Below are 24,669 nucleotides of genomic sequence, written 5' to 3'. Positions count from 1 at the left end.
ATCTCCCTGGTCTGTTCCAACGTCTAGTGCTTGCCAGCAGCCCTGGGAAGTCCTTGGCTTGTATATGTGTCATTCCAATCTCACCTGTTCTGTTCCAGGACAATCTTTTTCCTGGGCCTCTCTATTTTCTTTTTCACTTCTTGTAAAGACATGAGTTATCTTGACCTGCCCCCATATTATCCCATGGCACCCACTCTCATATTATCTCATATAAATTGAACTAATTGCCAGTTCAATGGCCCTGTTTCTCTCTCTCTCTCTCTCTCTCTCTCTCTCTCTCTCTCTCTCTCTCTTTAAAGATTTATTTATTTGAAAGGCAAAGTTACAGAGAGGGAGGGAGGGAGGGAGGGAGGGAGAGAGAGAGAGAGAGAGAGAATCTTCCATCAGCTGGTTCAATTCCCAAATAGCTGTAATGGCCAGAGGAGGGCAGATCTGAGCTTCCTCTGGGTCTCTCATGCAGGTGCAGGGTCCCAAGATCTTGGGCCATCTTCTACTGCTTTCCCAGGCCATAACAGAGAGCTGGATTGGAAACGGAGCATCCAGGACTTGAACTGGCACACACACGGGATGCTGGCACCGCAGGCGGAGTCTTCACCTGCTACACCACAGTGCCAGCCCCCAGTGGCCCTATTTCCAAGGAAGGGCATGCTGTGAAGTACGGAGTAAGGAATTCAGTGAATCTTTTTGAGGAACAGAATTCAATCCACACCACTTCCCCAGGCCATTTATGTGGCACAGGGCAGAGACGGTTTCCCCACTGGACACAGTGGGCATGTAAATGTGAGCTTACTTATTAGCCTGAATTGAGGAGCATGGCTTTCCTGTGCCTTCCTAAGCCCTTCCAGCAAGTTCTGGATGACTGGAAGTCTCAGTTACTTTCACTTGGGAGCTCTGTTTTGCTCCACTGAGCACAAGACACACGGAGCTTGTGCTTGTAACTCTCTTGCTTCTGTTTCAAAAAGCTTAGCCATTTTATTTCCATTCCATTTGGCATGAAATTGTTCTCCAATGTGCAGAAGAGGAGGTTTTTTATTGCAATGGATCAATTTTCTACCCAGGAACTGTTATATCTATTGGCCTTTTGGATAATCTCTGCCATGAACTAACCATGCCTATCCTTCTCTTTTCCTTTTGGGTTGCTGGCATTTTTCTTATGAATCTGTAAGAGTTCTTTCTGTATTAGCCTTTATCTACCATGAGAGTTGTAAATGTTTTCCTTGATCTATCATCTGTCTGCTGACTTTGCCAAGTACTCTCTTCTCACACACAAATGGTCATTCTTCTGTGGTCTACCTCTCTTCTTTTCTTTCCAATGCCTTATGGGATTCTTGGATTTTTTGGTTTCATTTATTTGGATGTCTAAAATTTATTAGGAAAGGCAGAGAGAGAGAGAGAGAGAGAGAGAGAGGAGGGAAGTATCTTCTATCGGCTGGATTACTCCCCACATATCCACAACTTGCAGGGGCTGGACCAGGCTTAAGCAAGAAGCCTGGAACTCTATCTAGGTATCCCTTGTGGATGGCCCAATGCTTGACCTCCAGGGTGTTCATCAGGAGGAAGCTGGTTTGGAAGTAGGGCCAGGACTCCAACCAGACATTCTGGGATGGGATTCAGGAATTCTAAAAGTTGTCTTAACTGCTGCACTGTCGCTCCCCGTCTTCATGGGGGAACGACACAGGACCCTGCGCTGTTCTTTCGTCTGCTCGGCCCTCCCCGGGTTTGCTGCTGGTTCTTCCCGGGTTGGTTACTATCCCTTCCACCTCCGTGGAAGGGCAGTTCCCCCTGGCCGCATTCCCCACTTCCGCAGGGGAGCGGCACACCGCCGGCCGGTTCTCTCGGGGGCTGCACGGATTCCCTCAGATGTTCCCCATAGATGTTCCTGGTGCATGCCGTCTCTCTCCTCCTTTATAGTCCTCCTCCGCCAATCCCAACTCGGCTGAGTACGCTGCTCTCCAATCAGGAGCAAGTCCTACAGTTAATTGGTTGAACTGGAGGCAGCTGTGCGGAAGCCGTTTACTTCTCTCCCAGCGCCATATTGTGGGAGAGCAGATGCATAGAATAAGTCTTAATTCGAGCAACAGTCTAGTCCGGATTGCTCCCCACACTGCACCAAATGCCCACCTCTGGGCTTCCAGTCTTGTTTACAGAATTCTCTCAGAGCACCTTGGTGATACCTATGTCCTCCCTGATTTTTTGCCCTTTTCTTGCCTTGAATTCAGAAGCTGCAAATGATTGGGAAGCTGATGGTTCCACTAACCAGATTAATTGTACCATAGTCTTGTTATTTGGTCTGTATGGTTCTACAGAATTTCTAGATTTCAGTGAATGGGTCCTCACTTCATGGAATCCATACTCTCGAGCCCGCCAGTGTTAGTGTATCTGTGAGTGAACTGAAGTGGTATGTACCTGGACAGCCCCATTCTTCCATTTTCTGCTCTCCTAGTGCCCTTTGTGAAACTTGATATACAAGGCTGAACAAAACTACACAAGTGCATAGACTTACGCATTCATGAATGCATGCATACGCCAGACACTGCTTACATGTTCTCTCAAACACACATAGCTGCTATAAGGGTGAAAAGATAATATCTTGTTTATTCCTTTTATAAGGGTCATGGATGAGGCTGCTTTGACAGAAGACAGATTAGTAAGAGGAAAGCACAACAAATTTATCTAACAAATTTTTTTTTTTTATTTTTGACAGGCAGAGTGGACAGTGAGAGAGAGAGAGACAAAGAGAAAGGTCTTCCTTTGCCGTTGGTTCACCCTCCAATGGCCACCAAGGCTGGTGTGCTGTGGCCAGCGCACTGCGCTGATCCGATGGCAGGAGCCAGGTGCTTCTCCTGGTCTCCCATGGGGTGCAGGGCCCAAGTACTTGGGCCATCCTCCACTGCACTCCCTGGCCACAGCAGAGAGCTAGCCTGGAAGAGGGGCAACCGGGACAGAATTCGGCGCCCCGACAGGGACTAGAACCCGGTGTGCTGGAGCCGCAAGGCAGAGGATTAGCCTAGTGAGCCGCGGTGCTGGCCCTATCTAACAAAATTTTAAGACACAGGAGATTTCAGAAATAGACTCAAAGACACATGGAAAACTGTGTGGTTTTATGCTAAGTCTGGTGAGAGCTGTGGATTGTTGTGGAGAAACATGATTGGGCAAAAAGGGTAGAATCTAAAAGTAATAAAAGGCCTATCATTTGCCACAAAATGGATGCAACTGGAACCCATTATACTTCATGAAATAAGCCAGTCACCAAAGGACAAATACCATATATTCTGATCTATGGTGACTAATAGAGTACCTCTAAGGTAATCTACAGGAATGAAATTAACACTTTGACATGTTACAGACTCTTTTTTATTTTTTAATTTTTATTTAGTAAATATAAATTTCCAAAGAACAGTTTATGGATTACAATGGCTTTCCCCCATAACTTCCCTCCCACCCACAACCCTCCCATCTCCCACTCCCTCTCCCATTCCATTCACATCAAGATTCACTTTCAATTATCTTTATATACAGAAGATCAATTTAGTATATATTAAGTAAAGATTTAATCAGTTTGCATCCACACAGAACATAAAGTGTAAAGTACTATTTGAATACTAGTTATAGCATTACTTCTCATTGGACAACACATTAAGGACAGAGATCCCACAGACTCTTAATAAACACTGACTATCTGATCATGGGACAAAAAGGGACTATGTAAATTACAAACAGGTGACCCTCTGTCATCTACTCCCCTTGCACCAGAGGCTTTCCCCTACTCACACCTGTGACATCCTCTAGGGCTCCTTGTGGTCACTGATGGAGATCGGATACACTAGTCCTGCTTCTGAGTGGCCAGCTTGGTTAGTTAGGGTGGTGATACGGTCTTCTGCTGCAGTCCACCCCTGCTCAGGAGTGTCCATGTAGTGCTGCAGGGGCATCTCAGCACACAGGGCTTTGAGCAGGCTCTGTCATGACCTCTGTGCGGAGGTAGAAGTAGACTGGTGAACCCAGGAGACAGCAGCTTGAGACATCACCCCATGTCAGTAGGAAGTAGCTCTAAAGACAAATCATCCCTCTACCCCTCCTGGACTTTTGGGACTAATGTAATCCCATACAACTCATGCTTTATAAAACACAAAAGGGGGGAATGTTAGTAAAATGGTGCAGCCTTATCTATGGTGCTATCTACACCTTGACACCATCCTAGGCTCTAGCCCTTGCCACCATTGCTGGAAGCCAGGTGACCACATGGCCCAACCACCAGAGTCAAGCTCCACGGCCATCCTAATGGGATTCGCTCTCCTACTTCCCTGCCCGCCCCCTGCAAAGTTTTAAAAGCACCTGCTCCTGAACACATCTCTCTCTCTCTCTCTCTGTCTCCTGACCTCTCTCTCATGCTCTCCTTCTGCTTCTTTTCCTTCTTTGCCCCTTCCTCCAGTCTGTCAGGATTCCCCCAATAAACCCTTTCCCTTAAAAAAAAAAAAAAAAAAAAAGAAGTAGTAGTATGGCCGGCGCCGCGGCTCAATAAGCTAATCCTCCGCCTAGCGGCGCCGGCACACCGGGTTCTAGTCCCGGTCAGGGCGCCGAATTCTGTCCCGGTTGCCCCTCTTCCAGGCTAGCTCTCTGCTGTAGCCCAGGAGTGCAGTGGAGGATGGCCCAAGTGCTTGGGCCCTGCACCCCATGGGAGACCAGGAGAAGCACCTGGCTCCTGCCTTTGGATCAGTGCGGTACACCGGCCGCAGTGCGCCAGCCGCGGCGACCATTGGAGGATGAACCAACGGCAAAGGAAGACCTTTCTCTCTGTCTCTCTCTCTCTCACTGTCCACTCTGCCTGTAAAAAAAAAAAAAGTAGAGTGGTGAAAGGACACTTGCAGTAGTGAATGGCTTAACCTGTTGGAACAGGACTAGAAGATTGGAGATAAGGAAGTCCAGCGGTGAGGCATGTGGATAGACCTACAGGAATGGCCACAGAAAGTATTGGTCCTGTTGGCCCTGCCACTACTTCCAGTAAACTTTAGGATACCTGGATAGCCCAACTTACAACTCTTGGCTCTGCTGGACTAGGGGTTTTAGTTTGCAGCACAAAAGTTCTTCCCAGGTAATACACATTAAGGAATCTGCTAAGCCTAACATTCTTGTTTCTGCTTGGTTACATTGGACTCTTGTTCTAGAGCAGAAGGTGGGGAGAGGAAAATGTGGGGGAGAGAGAGAGAAAGAGAGAGAAGAAGGAGGAGGAGGAGATATAATGGAGAGAAAGGGGTAACTATACTTGGAGAGGTGGAATGGCTCACTGGGCCTACTGATCAGAATCAGAGCAGCGAGAAGTAAGTGTGTTACTCAGTTTATTGACTGGGGTGCTTCTTGCTGCTGCCCTGCCTCTTGGTAGCTGTGCATGGGTAATCCATCTGCCATGGTGTGACAGGATGTTGTGATCTCAGAGTTACTCTGCTGAGAAAGCAACTTAGAACAACATAAGCACAGACCAGGGTAGGAAACAGTCCCAAGTGATACTGGAAGAAGGAGATGAGGAGCATCAGGACAGCACCTGGAAGAGCAGGTGAGAGGGCAAAGTGATCTCACTGTGCAGCAACAGTAGCCCTGAATTGGGTGAGGAGGACGGCAGCATGTGCCTCCTCGTCGACCCTTAGCTGAGGAGGCACCTGCAGCTCTGTGGATGAATCTGGCACAAACAGAACCTTCTCATTCTAACATCTGCATCGCTGCCTGTCCAGAAGCTTTTTCTGGCTTCAGGATCTTGCCAGGCTCAGTTGCAACTCATGCTCAGTTGCAAGTGCAAAACAGTTCTCCCCTCCCCCAGGAGACACCATCAAGCAGGGTTGAGTAGGAGTCAGTGAGGTGTGCTTTACGATGTCTCTCAGAGGGTCTTTGATAGGCTGAATACCAGCAGTCAGCCTTAAAAACCCACTCAGCTACACACCCATTATTGCTTTTCCTTCATTCCCCAGCACTCACACTGCCTTGCTCTGTTTGCCCCTTGGCCTTTCACAGAGACAAGAGGCACCAGATTCTCAATTTACAGTGGTTTGGGGAGCAATCTCAGCTCAAATCCTAAGTCAGTGGGCAAGAAACAGTTGGTCTTCTACAATTTGAGGCATGCATTCTAAGCTTATTTCTGATTTAGAAAGGAAAACAATTTGATTACATTTCAGATGCTACCAAATTCCAAATAACAATGAGTACTGAAGAAGTTAAAAAACAGAGAATAATGTGAGATTCTGGAAGCAAATGAGATGAGATTTAATATAGATAAATGTAAGAAAATGCACCTGGGAGAGTCATAATCAGCGTTAATTTAAAGTGGGAGCCTTAAATTTGTGAACCAATCATGCCAACAAAAAGCTGAGGCTAATAATACATAGTAAGTCACAAATCAAGAAACGCACATCTTATTAGAAAAACAAAGACCATTGTCTTACAGGCCATGGATAAATCAGGATCAGGATCAGGTTATTCCAGTACCCTTCCTGAGACAAAGCAGAAGTCCAAAGCTAGGTCACTCGAGGCAGAGTAGTTAGGAATGAGACTGTGTTCAGCTGATTGGTGGGGTTTCTGGACCTTTGTGGTAGGAGTCCAACAACAGAGTGTGTTCATTCAGATTGGGCTACGCAGCAGGCACTGAGCCAGGCAGGGGTGGTGTCACAGACACCCAGGATCTGACATGTCTTTGACTTCACGCCCTGCCGGTCAGAGCAGGAGTGAGTCCCGGAGGATACTGGCACCCTTCCATCCCTTAGGTCTGCAGGTCAGCGAAGGTGCACAGGTAGGCGCCCTGGAAAGCTGGTCAAACCTCACCATGCCTCATGTCAGCTGGGATTCTGTTGGGCTGCAAGTAAGAGAAGTTGAACAGAGTGGCTCACATCTGCATGTATCTCATTTCTCTTGTGAAACTAAACATCTGAATTTGCCTATTTCAGCATCAATTCAGCTACATGTGGACATCAGGTTTCCAGCTCTTGGAGCTTGTCCTGGTCTTTCCTTTGTGACCACAGACAGCTGCCCCCATTTGGAGCACTGTGCTTTGTATAAGTCATGAGGAGGGGGCAGAGGAAGGAAACGGTGTTGCAGTGTGCACAGAAGAGAAAGTAGGTGCTGAGCAGGAGTGACATGAGAAAATGTGCAGAGGTGTGTGGCGCCACCACTGCTGGCCACCTACACCATGCACATTGTCCCTTCTTCTTTGATAATGAGAGTTCAGTTTTGTCTGGAAGCTACCTGATCAGTTCAAGTGAGATATGTGCTTTTCTAGCTTCTATTACAACTGGACATAACCATGTACAAGGTTGCTGTGTAATTAGTAAAAAGCCTCCCCTCTAATGACGCATTTTTTTCTAAGAAAAAGGGGGGAAGTAAGCACATGGCATCACCATTTTTCCATATTTTATCTGTTCTTCCTGGCATGAACAAGAGCACAATGCCTGGCACTGGGTCAGCCCTCTTGTGATCACAAGGAGAGACCAATACGAACTCAGAAGCCTCCTCCTGTAGGTTTCAATTTCAGGGCCACTTACTGATGCAGGCTTCCCTGACCCCACAGCACTCTTCCTTATCTCCCCATTTGTTTAGTTCCTTCATTGAACTTGTTTCAGTTAGCAACAGCTTCATTCTACCCTCAGTGTACTCTTTGTGTTAATATTGTTCTCTCTCCCACTGAAATGTAAGCAGCTTCTTGAAGTTAGGTCTGGTGTTAAGCTCAGATTTGTTGCTCAGTAAATCCTTGTTCAATGCTGGAATGAACTTCCTAGAAGGCAGGAGATCTCAGTTCTCCGTCCCTCTGTTTTGGGTTAGGGCCAAGGATTGGCTGCGTTACCTGGAATCTGTGCTTTGAGGCTTGCCTCTATTACTGTACAGCTGAGAGACCCTGTTAAAATCACCCCAACTCTTTCCCTCTGGACTTCAGATTTCTATGAATCAATGACATTGATTGGAACTAATCATCTCTAAAGTCCTTTTAAATCAAATAATAGCTAATACTCCACAGGCAGTAGTCTCTAATAGCTCTAGGTTTTTCTTCTTCTTCTTTCAAAAATATTTATTTATTTAAGTGTGTGTGTGTGTGTGTGTGTGTGAGAGAGAGAGAGAGAGAGAGAGAGAAAAGAGAGAGAGAAAAATAGATATTAAGAATTTTACACCCACTGGTTCATTTCCCAAATGGCCATAAAAATTGGGCCAGTGAAAGCCAGGAGCCAGGAACTCCATGCTGGTCTCCGACATGAGAGGTGGGACCCAAGCACTCAGCCATCATCTGCTGCCTTCCCAGGAACATTAGCAGGAAGCTGGCTAGGATGCAGAATAGCTGGGACTGGAACCGGCTCTCAGATGTGGGATGCTAATGTCTTAAGCAGCAGCTTAGCCACAATGCTGGCACCTAGGTTTTTCTTCTGATGGTAGAGTTTCTGAGAGTTTTTTGATCATGGTTTTCTAAAAATAATAAATTTTTTAAATATTTATTTATTTATGTGCATGTATTTCATAAATAAAACTTTAGGAACACAGCAATTCTTCCCACCATACCTACCGTCCCACCCACACTCTCACCCCTCTTCCTCCTCCTTCTCTTATTTCTAATAGTATAAAAATAGTAAAATTTTACGCCATAACCCACTATTGTTCTTGATCAGGAATTGTATTGTTTCACATTTTAAAAAAATGCTGAATTGTTTTCAGGACATAGTAACAAATTATGACCAAGTGTTTTGATGATCTCCCAGCTAGGTTGTATTGTTCCATTCAATGTCTTATTCACTACATCATGCTTGGGAAAGTATTTTATTGATGATAACATCAAATTTAATAATATATGACATATTACTAATATACCATTGCAGAACATATGCTATGATATATAATACTCATATATGGTAATCATCTAATACAATAAAAAATCCAACATGTACACAATTCATCAGGACACAGAGAGTATCTCAGTTACTTACTGTGTCAACTCTCTAATGGGAGTAAACCCACTTTTCATGGGTATAAGACCACTTTGCAAGCTCCAGCCAGAGCCAGAGCTCAAACCAGGATTTTAAACTCCTTGTTAAGACCTCTTTCACATTAAATGCCAGCTGAAGAAGCAGATGAGTTAGATAAAGCATTTCCATTGTTCTTGACATTGTGTGTGCTGTAGCACCTTCTTTAACTCAGCTCATGTAATTACAATCACAAGCTATCAGGACAGAGACCCAGCAGTCTGAGAAACAGGATCAGCTCCATTCCATATCATTGAATAGACTGAAATCCCTTGTCACGAAGTCTGCAAGCCAGGTTCCACCACTCATCAGATGGCTTTGAGAACTGAGTCTCAATATCTTCATCTGTACACCGGGCAGATGAGTAACTGCTCTACCAGCTTCAGGGGCTCGTTGTGAGAGTGCTAGTGGGGATCCTTTAGCAGACAGAGCCTGCGAGTTGTTGTACAGATCTGCCTCCACAATGGATGTCTACCTTCAGCTTGGTACAAACTGAGCATCTCTTAAAACCCATTCGCAGGCCTCCTCTTGGGAAGTCCTTCAGTCCTCTCCTCGCACTCTTGCTGAATATTATTCTCACTTTGATGGTGACTCTTCCCATGCCCCATTAACATTTGCGTTCCATTATACATCATAGTGCCTGTCACACAGTGGGTGGCCATTTACCAAACAAATATTTACTGGACTCTGTTCCAGGCATGGCTCTGCTCTGAGCGGTTATTGAGTAGCAGACTGAACTGCCTGGGACAATGTCGGTATTCCTCATCAGCTGCCAATTTTTACATATTCGTTGTCTGTCCTCCGTTATTAGAAGACAAGCTCTATGAGGTGCAAGGACTTGGAATTTGCTAACCAGAACTTAGTCTGCAGTGAGTGACTGCTGGGGGGAGGAGGGATGGAGAAGGAAGAGAAAAGACCAGCCAGGGTCCAAGCCATCCTGACTCCAGAGTCCTCAGCATGTCCCTCACCACACTGTATCTCTTGATGAACTCTGCATGCTCTGTGCAGTCTGATCCTGGCTGCCATAGACACAGCATCAGAGAAATAGTCTCTGCATGTGAGAGTCTTCGCCAGCTCACAGGAAGTGTTCAACTAAGCTCAGTGCTCTTGTGAGATGACAGTCATGAAGCTAAGCCCCTTTAGGGCCTGGTGAGCTACCACGTAGCACTGAGTCTCCTCTGTGAGAAGCCACTGGAGGTTATTAAGAATGTCACTTCAATCGCTGACCTTTGTGTGCCCTGAGACAGAGATGGAAGCAGGGGGGCCAGCAGGAAGGTGACACTGTCATCTGAGGAAGAGGTGATGGTGGCATGGAATGGGATGTGGTGGTGGGCTGGTGAGCAGTCAGACCTACTGCCTCTGTTGCACTGAGAGTCTTTAGGGCTTGCTGATGGGTTGGATAGAACTTGAAGAGCAAACAGGACTTGAAAGTGCCTTCTAAGTGTTGGTTGTGTCTTCTGAGCGTATGCGGATGCCTTTTACTGAAGCAGGAAAGATTAGGGGAGAAGCAGTTTGTGAAAGAAAAGGGTCTTGAAGCTCATGATAAATTCAACACATGCATTACACACCCAACTGGGTGCAGTGAGAGGGGAGTGTGGAAGTTGGAAGTGATAAGAAGCAAAAGTAACATTTGTCTCAGAATATGGACAGTAATAACAGGCATGGCTCAAAATGGGTCTGCACACATGGGTTTAATCCTCAGAACACACACACAAGGCCCTGCAATGGTGTTGACTCTCAGCTCCGCTACTCACCAGTAGAGTCCCCTTAGACACATTCTTCACTTCTTTGTATCTGTAAAATAAGAATAAGCTTATACATCTCCTAGAGAGTTGTAGAAGTTAAATGGGATCATGGGAAGAATTTCTAGTGCATACCTAGCAAGTAAGAAGGACAATACCAACAGCCACTGTTGTTCATATTAATGTAGATCAGCTCATCTGCAAGATGAGATCAGTCATGCTGAGAATATCATCCAATATCATGCTTACAGACATTCAGTGTTCAAACAAGAGAGATTAAGATTTGCAGATAGGCAGGAAGCATTTGGGGGCCCCCTCCTGTGTCCCCCATAGTGTCAGAGACATGAACATGAAGTTGTGAAGACACAACCTCATAGAAAGGTAGAATAAGTGAAGGGAGCAGACAGTCACATAAAAACTTTTCATTTTTCCATCTTTATTATTTTTCACAAATTGTGACAGAGCCCGTTGTTGTGTTCCCTTATTTGTCTTGTCTCCAAACTTTTAATGCCCAGGCTATGAATCTAGATGTCCTAGTATATAAAAGTATTCAAAGTAAGATCTTTAGAAGCCGATCTTAGCTCTTTTAAGTATAAGATGGTCAGAAGGACTTAAGGTTTGATGTGGAGATACTGATTGCCTTTTAAACCTTAAAGATGAGACCCAAGGAAATGAGACTCATTGAACCAGGGTAAGGGGCCCAACCTCACTCCTTGGAAAGCCTGGAGTCCTCTTTCCCTGCCAACTGGGGACAAAGGTTTCACCCATTATGTCAGTCTCTGACAGCCATCATGCAGGCATCTGCATTTTTCTTTAATTGCTTAAGGTATGACATGTATGAGAAAGTACAGAGAATGATAAATGGAAACCCTCCATCCAGATATTTGCTTCATGTTACTATTGAAAAGCAAGAAAAAATAAGCAGATAGAATGCAGCCCCTCCAATCCACTGTTCATCTCCCCTGAGCCACTCCAGACCTAACAACCGAGCACACATTTTCAGACATGGTTGACTATACACATGCGCTCCAGAGACAATACATACCTTTTGTGTATGCTAAAACATTGGCATATATATTTTGTGATTTTAAACTTTTGAGTAATTTTACTATTTGCTTTTGGCTTTTGATATCATATTGACACATGTATGTCTCATATATTTTAATTGCAAAGTGTCATATTTCGCAGTGTCACAATTTATATAATTCTTAACGATGCATAAGTAGAGTTCTCTTCCCCTCCCCTCTGTTCTTTCTCACTTCTTACAAACTACGCTGGCTTGACCACAGTGGGTATGACAGCTTGGGCATACCTGCAGTGTCTCCCCATTGCACGGCATACAATGCAGTTGCAGGATGGTGGAGCATGTTCATTTAAACATGACTGGATAGCAGCCCATTGCTTTCCTTCATGATTTTCTTACTTCACGTTGCCTCCAGTGCCATACAAAAGTTCCTGTTCCTCCATGGTCTCACAAATATCAACTTTTTATTACTAGTCTACTGAGCACAAAAGGCAAATCCATGTTGCTTTAGCTTTATTATTCCAATTTCGGTGAGCTGTATCTCTTTAGGACCTCATTTGCCTGTGTTTTCCTGGCTGGGTTTTTATTCCTGCAATCAAACGTTACCCCTAACAGAGACTGGAAATTCTGACCATTACTAGCTTGCTTGTAACGGAGTGAGTGCCTCGTAAGACTACCTTCATTGGCCTTTCTATTTTGCCCAGTGATGCCAGGGAGTCTTGCAATTCAATTGTATACTTAGTTGTTCAAGACGAAACCTAACAAAACTGTATTTGGACAAGTTTGTATCTGTTTTGTCTGTGATCTGTGGGTCCTCCCCAGGGCTCACCTCCATATCACACCCTTGGAGGAACTCTCAGAGCTCAGACATCTGGCCCTGGACTTCTAAACAGTCATGATGGACTTCTCAGAAAACTCCAAGCAATTCTGTCCTGCAGGTGGTCATCAGGCACGTGTTAAGAACAAGACACTGTGTTCTCCATAGACATGTTCCCTTTGAGGCCCAATTAACAAAGTCATTAAAGAAAGAAACAAATGTGTTCTGTCCCCCCTCCCTCTGAGGAACCCAGATCCTTAAGCCATGGCAGTGTCTTGCCAGTTTCCCAGCCAGAGTGGACCCCACAGTAGAGGTTCCAGATTCTGCAGCCTTCCGTCCCCAATACCAGCCATAGACTTCTCCAGGATCCCTCTCTGATGTCCCCCTGCCTGCCTCTGCACATCATCAGGAGAGCTCCAGCCATCAGCTTCCACCACATTCAGGCATTAAAAAAACACAGATGGCATTGTGGTTCCAGGCTAATTGTAACATATTTATCTGATAAGCAATTCTCATTATGTGCTCGTCTAATGATTATGGAAACAAGTGGTGGTTCCATCCTTGTGCCTGTCAGGTCTGGTTAATAAAAAATTGGGGAAAAATTAAAGAGAGGAAAATTGCTAGCTAAGAGTGGTCTTGGGACCAGGAGGCAGGAGGTAAAAAGTAAAGACCACTTCCAGGCAATTAGTTAGGATGGCTCAGTGCCCATCTGGCTGTGCTTGTCTAGGAAAGTTCTGTCTCTACGCACAGCCTGAGGCTCCCCAGATATAGAGCAAAGAAGAGCTGCCTTCTAGTCTCTGGACTTGCCTCCTCATTTGCTTGAATACCCTCAGATGGCCTTCGCTCTTGTGCCTTGGGATATTACACAGCTTTTGCTCTGGCTCTCACAGCTACCTGGGATTCTCCAACATGGGCCAACTCCAATCAAGAGGTTAAAAAAGCAGGCTGAAGACGGACCCCGCAGGTTCAACTGACGCTCCAATAGCAGGTCTATCACCTTTAGTCCTGCACTGATGGCTGGGTAGTTCTGCATCTTAGTGAGAACAATTGCAATGGTAGCAAGAAACAGTAGTAGCATGGGCTCTGCATGGCTCCTGTGACTGTTCAATGAGATGTTACACATACAGCCCTTAGCATGGTGCATGCATCCACCAACCTCTACATCAAGGTTGACTCCTCAGGGTCATTGCCACAGAGTCATTTTCTTGCCTGCTTGTTGCTTTTGTTCTTTTTGACCAGTAAGCTCAGCGAGAGCAGAAACCATCTGGTCAGACAATGTCTCAACACCTAGCATGTAGTAGACACTGAATAAACTTGTGTCAAAAGAGGAAGAAAGGCATGCAAATCAATCCTGAGAATCGGGGACACCCTTGGTTGGGAGGGTGTAGTGATGAGTACCATATATATTTTATAAAGTTGTATTAAAGATTATCACCTAACTTTATATTTAGAAACCTAGCACACATTTTTGTGGCAATTTAAAACACAGCAGAGCAATTCTGGATAAAGATTTTGTGATAGGTGGAGCAACAGCTTAAAACATCATAAACTCTATTCACTTTATTGTTATACTTTTAAATTTTTTACATATTTGAGAGACCAAAAGAGAGAGAAAACCAGATGCTAATTCACTTGCCAAATGCCCACAGTAGTTGAGTCTGGGTCAGGGTCAGAGCCAAGAACTGTATCTCAATACAGGTCTTTCATACAGGTGACAGGAAACCAGTTATTTGAGCCATCACCTGCTGCTTCCCAGGGTTGGCATTAGCAGGAAACTGGAGTCAGGAATTGAAATCAAGCACTCCAGTGTGGGATACAGAAATCTGAAATGATTTCTTAACTGCCTAGGCTAAATGCTTTCTTCCCATTTTCTTACTTTATATATGAGAAAACAGACTATTCTGGCTACTGACCATTGGCTCTAAAATCCATTTACTCACTCATGTATTTGTTCAATCCATGACCAATTAGCCACTGTGTGCTTTGGCTTGTATCCAGGGAGCTACCATTCTAAAGAGAGCCAAGATCACAGCTACACAGTTTGAGAAGCCCATTGAGGGAGGGGTACACAGTGCTAGTGGAATACTGAGCAGGGGCCCTAACATCTGAGCACACAGGAGAAGTAGGACACACTGATGAAGGTGTGAGGGCACAGCGGGTAGAGATGCTATGTCAAGGCACAAAGTGCAAAACAGATGGTACTTTTGGGGAACTGTGACTCCTACAACATTGTTTTTTTGCCTACACTGTCTGTATTGTTCTATGAGTACCATGATTAATACCATATTAGACCAGATCTGCCATTCCTGTTTCCCTCACTGCGATAGGCTAGGCTAGAGCTGACACTGAAAATGCCTGACACCTCCTGACAGACCTGACCCTGATTCATGCCTGCGTCTTTACAACCATCTAGTAAATAAGGTAGGCAGTGGCTACTAGAGACATCTCACCATGACCCAGAAGACAGATCTCAAGTTTACAGAATCAGATATTCCATTTCCTGTATTTGTTCATTACTTTTATTTTGAAATGGACTTTCAAATGGACTTTCCAAAACATCCACTTCTTCCTCCTGGTGCTCAATACAGTATGTCAGGTGGAGGCGGCAGGGGGTGGACCACCAATAAAGACTCCAGCAGCTGGTTCTGCATCATGTGTACCTTTGGTTCATCTACATGTCCTGACCCAAACCCAGCACCCACCTTTACTCTTTTTTGTGGGGGATCTTGGCCCTGAGCTCCTTGGATTTCTTTTTCCAACACCTATACTCTATTCTCCCTACTACCTTTCTACATACCCACCCTGTTTCCTCTCCACCACCTCTGTCTGTTTTGCCATTGACCTGGGGATTAAAATGGTCCCCCTTTCGATTCAAAGTCTCCCTGTTTGAGCCTGAGGTTTCTCCAGGCAGATGGCTGTCCTACAGTCTGGGGAAGCTTGATATGTCACTGCTGCATGGCTCAGTTTTATAGCTGGATTGATTTATGGATGCACTAATAAGTCTATTCATTCATCAAGTATGTTTCTATGCTACTGTTATTTTTTCCAGAGTGGATCTTAGAAGCAAGGGTTTTTATTAGTAATTTGGAAATGAAAGTCTCTGGAGAAGCAGGAACTTCACAACTAGTATAAAAAGAAAATTACGGAAAGAAATAATATACAAGTAGCTCTAAAATTCTTTATGTAGAATAGCTAATACTTCCACTATCCAAGGTGACTTAATCATAATTATAATTGAATTTTTATAAAAGCAGCATCTGATCTTTGGAGAGACTAAGTGAATTTCAAAAGATGTAAAGCTATTCATTCATTACCAAAAGTGAGAATTAAGCTCAGATCCTTTGAATCTCAAATCTGTGCCATTATTCCACTAAAAGAAGAGTCTACAGTTGGAAAAGTAGGGACCATCCTTGGGCGGCAGTAACCATTGTTGCCATTTGAAATGGGAAAAGCCACATGGACCCTTTTGACCCTATCTTTTGCATTAGGCAGAGTTTGGAATAAATCAGTTCTTGAAAACCTTACAATCGCTCACTCTTGTGCATTGACCTGACAAAGTCTCTGGAATCTTTGCATGTCAAGGGCTCAGGGCACCATTTGAGCACATCTATAAAGGAAGAAGCTTCATGATCAGAGGGCATGAACAGACCAGGGAAAACAGGCAAATCGGGAGGCAAAGGAGAGTGTGGTAAGAAACAGTCTTGGGGGCTGGGCAGAGCAGGAGGGTGCTGGGTACAGGCTTTGCCCGACAGTACCCTAAGAATTCCATGTCAGTGAGCCCATTCCTCATTCCCTTTCTCATCTCCCTGGTGTGAAGCACCATGAAAAGATGTTTCTTGGTTGTAGAAAAAGGAATCCTGATCCCATGGGTAGTAAGCACTGGAGTCTGTTGGTCCTGTCTAGGAATGAACCTGTCTCAGATAGTTTAGTATTGTCAAGCACCCAGGACCATTTCTGAGCCTGAGTTCTGGGCCTGGCTGGCTTCCTTACCAACAGCTCAGCCCTGCAGACCTCTCTCCTCAATATTTCTCTCTCCCAGAATGAGACAGTAATGGGTGCCACCCCCTGTCCTGACCCTGTTGTGTTCAAGGGCAGAGCCATAGGCCTTCTGATCCACATGATCACACTTTCTAGTGGAGAGGCAGATTAGAGAAGGTGGACTGCGACAGGAAGTCTAACCCCATGACATACACTTAGAAAGTAGTAGATTGAGGATGTCACCCAGGCATGCTGGGAGAAGAGTTCTATCTCCCACGTCATGGGCCTCCTTGAGTCTCATAGATTTGATTTCACAACTTGCAGCCATTAGTCTTGTCCTAAAGGTAGCCTCCAGTTCAGCAGAAGCATGTGGAATCATGTGGTCAATAGCTCCTATGTGGTAAAGCTGTATAAGACACAAAGAGGCAGGCAATACAAAGACTTGAAATTCTTCTCCACTGTCCAGGTGCTCATGGTGTGCAGCACTGAGATTGTTTTGCAGGGGAAACTCCCGAGAGGTTCACCAGACTTGAGAAAATGCCATGCTAGGACACTGCACCAGGATCCACCACATGGTCTCTCTTAGCCTTTCATTGAAGCCACCTCCCCTCCCCAGCAGTCAAAGAACATTGAGCAAGAATGGGATCAAATCAAAGCACCTGGAGCCACTTTCCTGACACGTTCAAATCCCCCAGAGCCCTGTCCAAGTGTGAGTCCCCTTGACAGAAGGATGCAATGCTAGTAGTTTCTTAGGGAGCTAACCCAAGGAAGCACTTATGGCAGAGGAGAGCCAGAGAAGAGAAAAAGCCCATTCCTGGTACTTCCATGAGCCAGTCACCGTTGCAGGCAACTTCCAGCTACCCCACTGGGGACCTTTTCCACACATGCCTGACCATATCTCAAGACAAGGAAGTAGCACTATCCACCAACTGCCACTGGCATTGGCTGAGGGCTGCTCCAAGGATCCTTCAGTTCTTCCTGCCCTCTGCATGGGAACCCAGGCACTGAGGCCACAAGAATCCCTCAAGAGGAAGGTCTCAAGTGCTTGGAACAAGAGGCTGCCCATGGGAAAATGAGAGCCAATGGACACGGATTTGGCCCCGACAACATCTGCTGCGGTCCTTGCTGTAGACGTGGTGGGACTGCCACTGTGAGCTGCTAATGTGGGGAGGTCTAGGGAGGCCCCAGTCTTATCATAGCCCCACTGGTACCAGGTATGTGACCTCAGATGAGTTACTTCACTTCTCTCATCTTTAATTGAGTCATCTAGAAATGGAGTATAAAATCAAAGGCCAGATTGTGTCACATAAGCCACAAACCAACTAGGAATTCAGAAAAGAAAAGAGAATGATGATGATCTGGGGGGTTATTTTGGATAGATATAAAGTGGAAGTTGGAACTGATATTGAACTTTGAGATGCTGCAGAATCTTTTTAAAGTATAAAATTATCAAATAGACGTTATAGAAAATCTGCAGATATAGAGTAGAACATTATATGAGCTCCACGTCGACAGCTTCAGAAGAGGGGGTGCAGAGGAGTCTCACAGGAGGAGAGGGCCAGGTGGGTGAGGGTCTGTGAGGGAAAGGACTCAGGGTTTGCCAGAAACTGAAAGAACAACAGGAAGCAGAAGACGTGAAGGGCCCTTATTACATTCAGCTTTAGTCTCCCTGTTCTACAAAAGGAAGCAGGAAAACTGAGTAACTTGCCCAATGTCACACCTAAAGCCGCAAAGTCTCAGAGAGCTCCAAGCAGACCTTACGGCTGCCCTCTGTGAGCTGTTAGGAGGTCCAGGGTGCAGGTATGACTTATCTGTCTGAGGCGCTGGGGAGCGGCAGGTGCAGCACAAGAGAATGAGTGGGCACATCCAGCCCTCTGTCTCTGTTCCCCCACCCTGCGGAGCCCCCCTTGCCTGCTCTAGTTCTTTCTTGGAGCACAAAAGCTGCTCGAGTACATGGATGCAACTGAGCAGACAGAGTTATAAATAAAGTGACAGATACCATAGCAACAGGGGAAGAAAATGAAATACATCATCTTATTGTAAAGGGCAAACCTTGCGCTATATACAAAACAAGCAGCGTCTCCTTCCTGTTTCTGTTGCTTTCCCACACAAACAATTCAGTCTGCATGTGCAATGGACCTGCCTCTCAGCAGAGTCAATTCTGTTACAGGATTTATACATATTTCCGACATGTCGCTGTGTCCCTGTGTGTGTGCTCATGTTTTTAGTCTTACAAAGTGTACCTATACCTTGGGCTATGGAGATTTAATTTACATCTTGGATGTATATATTTTATATCAGCAGAATATTACAATGTATAAGCATAGGGTCTATGGCAGATCGTCCAAAGATGACAACAACAACATTTTGGATCTGTTGGCTTATCTACCATACATGTGGAAACTCTTCTTCTTGAGCTGGGGATTTATATCCCCTTCCTTGACTCTGGAAGTGCTTATTTCTATTTCACTCAATGAAGTGTGGTCAAATTGGTGCTCTGTGATTTGTATGGATCAATTGTCAAAGGTCTGGCAGCTTCTACTAGTTTCCCTTGGGACACTGGCTCCAGGGGACGCCAACTTTTGTGTAAAATGTGCAGTTACACTGAAATTGCCACTCTGGAAAGCACACATATTGCTGCTCTGGTCAAGTTCTCACCTGAGCCCAGCCTTCTAGGCATGCACACCAAGGTTCCAGACACGTGAAGGAAGTGTTTCTGGATACTCCAACCAGCACATCCACCCAAATGACCCCAGTTGATGTCACAGAGAAAAAGATCAGCCAAGTCCTGCATTAATTTGGAAGCTATTGGGTCTGTGAGATGAAATGAAATGGTTATGACTTAAAGTCACTAAGATTGAAAGAAGCTCCTTATAGGACCCAAGACACCTGGAAGAGGTATCCATTTAAATATCAAAAGCACTACCATTCCCTGAGTGTCCACATACCACAGTCTAGCTGAGAGATGACATTCATCATCTCATTTCACCCTCGTCAGTGCCATCAGGCAAGAACAGGAATGCTCACTCTTCAAATGTGTGTGGAGGCTACAAGATTCGCCCACAAGCACGAGCTGAGAATGGGATCCTAACCCCTCAGTTCAAGGCCCTGCTACCTCCCACAAAGCAGACTGCCTCACTGCTGAGATTTGATTTCTGAATCCTCTTAGCCTTTTCCCATGCACATGTACCCACACATTTTATTTATTCAGAGAAATGGGTTGCCATTATGCGTAGTCTTAAGTAACCTGCTAGTGTGAGTTAACATATTTCTAAGTCAACACAGAGATCTGTATTATCATTGTAAATGATCATGGTGCAGTGTGTCAGATGGATGGACTCTAAGGATGCCTGTTTAAGTTGTTTAAATTATATTCCTACTGTTAGAAATAATGCACTCTTGACTAGGGTGATTACTGATGCCATAAACAAGAGTGTCAAATTGTTAAGTCAACAACAGGAGTCACTGTGCACTTACTCCTCATGTAGGATCTCTGTCCTTAATGTGCTGTACATTGTGATTTAATGCTATAACTAGTACTCAAACAGTATTTTTCACTTTGTGTTTCTATGTGGGTGCAAACTGTTGAAATCTTTACTTAATATATACTAAACTGATCTTCTGTATATAAAGATAATTGAAAATGAATCTTGATGTGAATGGAAGGGGAGAGGGAGCGGGAGAGGGGAGGGTTGTGGGTGGGAGGGAAGTTATGGCGGGGGGGAAGCCATTGTAATCTGTCGCTCCCCGTCTTTACGGAGGAACGACACTAAACCCTGCCTAGGCTTCATATCCGAGTCACGGCACCATTATGTCGCTCCCCCTCTTCGTGGAGGAACAACACAGGACCCTGCGCTGTTCTTCTGTCTGCTCGGCCCTCCCCGGGTTTGCTGCTGGTTCTTCCCGGGTTGGCTACTATCCCTTCCACCTCCGTGGAAGGGCGGTTCCCCCTGGCCACATTCCCCACTTCCGCAGGGGAGCGGCACACCGCCGGCCGGCTCTCTTGGGGGCTGCACAGGTGTTCCCCTTGGATGTTCCTCTTAGATGTTCCTGGTGCATGCCGTCTCTCTCCTCCTTTATAGTCCTCCTCTGCCAATCCCAACTCGGCTGCCCACACGCCGAGCACGCTGCTCTCCTCCAATCAGGAGCAAGTCCTACAGTTTATTGGCTGAACTGGAGGCAGCTGGGTAGAAGCTGTTTTCTCCTCTCCCAGCGCCATATTGTGGGAGAGCAGATGCATAGAATAAGTCTTAATTCCAGTAACTTAGTCTAGTCCGAGTTGCTCCCCACAGATCCCCCTTTCTTTTTATTTTTTGGCGTTGATACGCGCCTGTCTTCGGTGTCCCGCGGCACACACTCTGCTCTACTTGCTAGAGTTGCCACAGGTTCTTACAAGTCCTATCAATCAGGCAAACCGAATCCGGGTCCTCTCTTCGCCATGTTGTGAGGAGGTTTTTAGGCACTGATGCGTGCCTGTGTTCGGTGCCCTGCAGCGCATGCTCTGCTCTGCCTGCAGGTGCTTACAAAACCTAGCAATCAAGCAAACCGAATCCAAGCCTTCTCAGCGCCATATTGTGGGGAGGCTTATTGGTGTTGATTCGTGCCTATCTTCGATGACCTGCAGCTCATACTCTGGTCGAGCCGCCTGTTGGTGCTTACCGCCCTAATCAGGCAGACCGAATCCAAGCTCTCTCATTGCCATGTTGTGGGGTGACTTATTGGTGTTGATAACGTGCCTGTCTTCGGTGACCTGCGGCGCATAAGCTGCTAGCCGCCCGCAGGTGCTCACCGCCTTCCTAATCAGGCAGACTGAATCCAAGCTCTCTCATTGCTGTGTTGTGGGGAGGCCTTTCTCTATTTCTCTATCTCCGGGCATTCCTATTTCTCCTATTTTACTTCTATCTACCAGCATTCCTATTTCTCTCATTTTACTTCTAAAACTTCTGTTTTTCTTATCCCCGCGGCTTCCCGGCGCCCGCCCCGAGGCTGCTTCACGGCTCTGCGCAGCTTGCCGGCGCCTCGCCCTGCCGGCGCCCGCCCCGAGGCTGCTTCTCGGCGCCTCGCTGCCCTGCGTTCCCTATCTATTCACGCCCCGTGCTCTTTCTGCACGCGGCGGCTTCCGCGAGTCACACAGCCCCAGCTCACGTCTCCACCACTAGTATTCAATCTAAGTTCCCTGGGCTAACCTGGCGAATTCAACCTAGCTCACGCGTCTGCGCCTTTTGGTCTGGCTTCCCGTCCTTTGCTCCTCAGGCTAATCTGACGGATTCCAACCTAGCTCAAACGTCTCCGCCTCTAGTTTTAGATTTTCGCCTTTTGCTCCCCGGGCTGACTTGACGAATCCCAAGCTGGCTTGCGTTTCCGCCTCGGCCTGCCCCCGCGGCTACATCCTCCCTAACATATTTTTCTCTACCCGGTATGTTTCCCTAAGTTTTCTTCCAACAATATTCCTCCCTCATTTCTCCTGGCTTCTCCCCACAGTCCGTATCCAAATCTGTTTGTTCTAGCTTTCACTTTCGCTTTCGACCTTAGAGATTTCTCCCAGCTTCCCCCCGTAGTCCGTATCCGAGTCTATGCCTAGGCTTTCAATAGCTTCTTCCGGCACCTTTTTCGTCCGGCTTTTCCCTAGGCTGTTTGCTAGTCTCTCTCTCCGGTATTTTCCCAGTTCTTCCCGTTTCTTCCCTCCTAAGTTTCCTATCCGAGTCACGGCACCATTGTGTCGCTCCCCCTCTTCATGGAGGAACGACACTAAACCCTGCCTAGGCTTCATATCCGAGTCACGGCACCATTATGTCGCTCCCCCTCTTCGTGGAGGAACAACACAGGACCCTGCACTGTTCTTCTGTCTGCTCGGCCCTCCCCGGGTTTGCTGCTGGTTCTTCCCGGGTTGGCTACTGTCCCTTCCACCTCCGTGGAAGGGCGGTTCCCCCTGGCCACATTCCCCACTTCCGCAGGGGAGCGGCACACCGCCGGCCGGCTCTCTTGGGGGCTGCACAGGTGTTCCCCTTAGATGTTCCTCTTAGATGTTCCTGGTGCATGCCGTCTCTCTCCTCCTTTATAGTCCTCCTCTGCCAATCCCAACTCGGCTGCCCACACGCCGAGCACGCTGCTCTCCTCCAATCAGGAGCAAGTCCTACAGTTTATTGGCTGAACTGGAGGCAGCTGTGTAGAAGCTGTTTTCTTCTCTCCCAGCGCCATATTGTGGGAGAGCAGATGCATAGAATAAGTCTTAATTCCAGTAACTTAGTCTAGTCCGAGTTGCTCCCCACAGTAATCCATAAGCTGTACTTTGGAAATTTATATTCATTAAACAAAAGTTAAAAACAAATAATGCACTCTTAGAGAGTTACTATGCACACATATTTTTGTGCCATGGTAGAACAAATTCCTACAAATGAATTAAGCTCTGTAAATCTCAACCACCAAGTTTATAGACTCCTTTCTGCTCACGCCCTTGACAGCATGAGGTTCCTTCACTGTTTTTAGTTTCTATCATGCAGCCTTGTCAATGTTGATTGAAAAGTCCTATGGGAGTTGCTTTGAGGATTAGCGTGTACACCTCATCCTACCCTCTACCAAGTGTTAAAACCCATTTCAAGATTACTTCCAGAGTAGTGAGATTGAAGGTATAAACTCTGCCCTACAGTGCAAGGATTGAATCCCAAATCTGCCATCTGCTATTCTTGAAGCCTGAACAGGTTGTTTAACCTTTCAGAAATATTTATTTATCAATAAAATGTGGATAAAATTAGGGACTCCTAGGGTCATTGTTTAGCAATTAAGACATTGGGAAAGGCACTCATGTCCCACAGTAGAGTACCTGGGTTCGACACCTAGCTCAATTCCTAATGTCATCTTTCTACTAATGCAGACCTTGGAGGCAGCAATGATGGCTCAAGTTGTTGAGTTCCCGTTTCTCATATAAGAGACTTAGATTGAGTTCCCTGCTCCTATGTTCAGGCCTGGCCCAGCTCCGGCTATTGTGAGTATTTGCGGAAAGAATCAACAGACTGGAATTCTATTTCTCTCTACCTCTGGCCTCTTTGTCTCCCTGGTTTTCAAATAAATAAGCAAAAATTAACAAAAAATAATACTTCCTCATAGGATTCATGTCGGATGGTACAAATAAAGCTTGTAGCCTTGTGCCTGATACACAGCTAAATTATGGCCAAATATTGTTTATATATGGAGAAAGCCCTTCAACATATCAGATGAGATTTTCTGAAGTTTAAAGAAGAGCAGTGTCTGGCTGTGAAAACAGGTGACTCAAGCAGCAGTTGTTTCACCCCCTGAAGTTCATTTTCCTTGCATTCCCTCCACAGTAACTAATACATTCCCTGATACCCACTGCACTGTCCCTTGGGTCTAAGGCAGTATGATTCATAACATCATGCCAATTTACAGCAGTTTGCAAACTGAGGAATTAAAGAAAGAGAGAAGGCAGGGCTGGAGAATGAACATCCGTTGAGGGAACACACCTGGGCTTCCTCGTGCCTCTCCCTTGGCACAGAGCTTGCTCATCCCAAACTACAGGGGCAGCACTTGTCCCAGCAACTCTCCTGTCGGGGAGCAGCATGTGCAGGGCCTTAATAGTTCTTCCTCCACTGAGCTGATGAAAGTGGAGATTTAAGCTGAGAAGGAAAATCTTTCACCCCAACACTCCGGGGATTCAGGTTCCAATGGGATCCAGCCATCCCTTTTTGGAGGAGGAGACCTGAGAAGCATCATCCCCACCTTCATGGCTGCCTCCCAACTCCTTTTCCCTTCTTCCTCCAGGAACTGCTGGCAGAAAAGCCCAAAATGAGGTTCCTTGAACTCCAGGTTAAAAAACTTAGTCCCTGTGATTCAGTCCAGATCTCCAAATATGCTCAGCTTTTGTCCACTGAAAACCCCCAGAGGTTCTGCAGCAAGATTAACTGGTCACTCACAGATCCCTCAAGGAATAGAATTTGGCATAAGAACCCCAGTCTTCAGCCTCCTGGGCAGGCTCTGAACAGCCTTTCACTGGCATGGGCACAGACAGAGCCTTGAAGAGCTCCATATTAAAACCAAGGAGAGAAAACCAACTCTTTTCAAAAATATGTCTCTTTTTTTGACAGGCAGAGTTAGACAGTGAGAGAGAGACAC

Source organism: Oryctolagus cuniculus, chromosome 6 (genome assembly GCF_051225735.1).
Source record: "Oryctolagus cuniculus isolate XC-2025 breed Fujian yellow rabbit chromosome 6, ASM5122573v1, whole genome shotgun sequence".
Classification (NCBI taxonomy): Eukaryota; Metazoa; Chordata; class Mammalia; order Lagomorpha; family Leporidae; genus Oryctolagus; species Oryctolagus cuniculus.
Note: the sequence above shows the minus strand (reverse complement) of the source record.